Source organism: Octodon degus, unplaced genomic scaffold, assembly GCF_000260255.1.
Source record: "Octodon degus isolate 3935 unplaced genomic scaffold, OctDeg1.0 scaffold01552, whole genome shotgun sequence".
Taxonomy (NCBI): domain Eukaryota; kingdom Metazoa; phylum Chordata; class Mammalia; order Rodentia; family Octodontidae; genus Octodon; species Octodon degus.
Window position 1 is genome coordinate 1 of NW_004526128.1, and position 1,566 is coordinate 1,566.

The following is a 1,566-nucleotide window of genomic DNA, read 5'->3' on the forward strand; positions in this document are numbered from 1 at the left end:
CTAGAGAAAAGAAACAGATCACATTTAAAGGAAAACCCATCAGAATAACATCAGACTTCTCTTAGAAATGTTACTAAACAGAAGAGAAAAAAATTTAAAAATAGGAATAAACAATTACATATTTTTTACACAGAAATTTAGAAATGTAACCATAGACAGCATTGTGGCTGGACAGTCCTATGACTTTTTTTTCTTGCCTCTTGTTTTCATTCATTATTCCTTTTCTCAAAACAAACATTTATTTGAGAGACAGTATAGCAGTCTGTCTCTCAAATAAATGTTGACATGACAAGCAGTACAAGCATAAAAGTAAAGCTTTTTAGTATGCTGAACTGTAAAAGGCTAAAGTCAACAGCTTCTGACATTGTCAGTCCCATCGATAACCCACTACTATTATGTGAGGACCACAAAATGGTAAAGGAGAAATCAGCCAGCCCCAGTGCACTGCTCACCGAGGCGGGAACTGAGAAGGGCATCTCTTCACTCAGGCCCAACCCTCTGCACCCCTGGAGACTCACTTCTGTCCCCTCCACTGCAACCCCCTTGATCCTGACCCTCATGTCTCTTCGGGATTCCAAAACCCTTGGACAAATTGGTGAAACCTAATATGGCCATTCTGGAGTGATTGACACACAAATAACATTCTCCATGTCTCTGTCTCTCTTTCTGTCCTTGTACATGTGTTCTGTCCAGTCTCTTTTTCCTTCTTCTTCTTCTCTGGTGCTTGTTTTCAGACTGAGTGTGTCAGCAACCAGGACTTTCTCTCTGGGTTCCCTTCCAAAACACAGCCACTGCTATCACCAACCTCTACAAAGAAGATGTGGATACCCTTCAGCGAAGTTTTGATATTGGGATTCATATTGGTTATTAGCGATGTAATAAGGATATGTTGGCTTGGGTTAAAAAACACGTAAATATTTGCAGGGAATATTTGATCAACTCCTGTGTGGAAAGGTTCCTCCACCATGAAACTCTAGAGCTCCCCCAAGACTGACTGTAGTGTCCCCTAACCGAACTACTTCAGGAGATACTAGCTCCTCTGTGGAAACTGATTTGCAGCCCTTCCGGGAAACCATAGCTCTGCACGGTGCAATAGCTATTATAAGCGTGCATTCGAGTACCCCAGGCTCTCCTACACAAGTAATTAGTGGATCTAATGCTATTCAAAGGAGAAATGAACTCCATGATGTCGATTTGAACACTTTCATATCAGAAGAAATGGCACTCCAACTGGACAATGGTGGAACTAGAAAGTGTACCTCAGCCCAGTGTGGCGATGTTATTACAGACTCACCAACCCATAAGCACAACAGAATTATCTAAACTGCAAACATTTCCACACCCACCATGCTGCTTGAAAGCCACTTCATCCTCAACATATACTATTACTACAAAGGAACCATGAGACCATCTTCCCTTGTTCACTATTTAAGACAAATGAATTCTTTAGTGGTTGTCATAAAAGGAAATTCTAAGAATTTACAGTAGATGCCTCTTGTAATTATTGCTTTCTCAACACTATAATCCTAGCAGAGGACATCAGGTATAGGGTAGTCATTAGCAAGA

General features: G+C 40.9%; 1 pseudogene; it reads left to right on the forward strand.

Annotated features, from left to right (window-relative positions):
- Positions 1 to 411: 411 nt before the first annotated feature.
- Positions 412 to 1,323, forward strand: LOC101572552 (annotated as a pseudogene).
- The last annotated feature ends 243 nt before the right edge of the window (positions 1,324 to 1,566 follow it).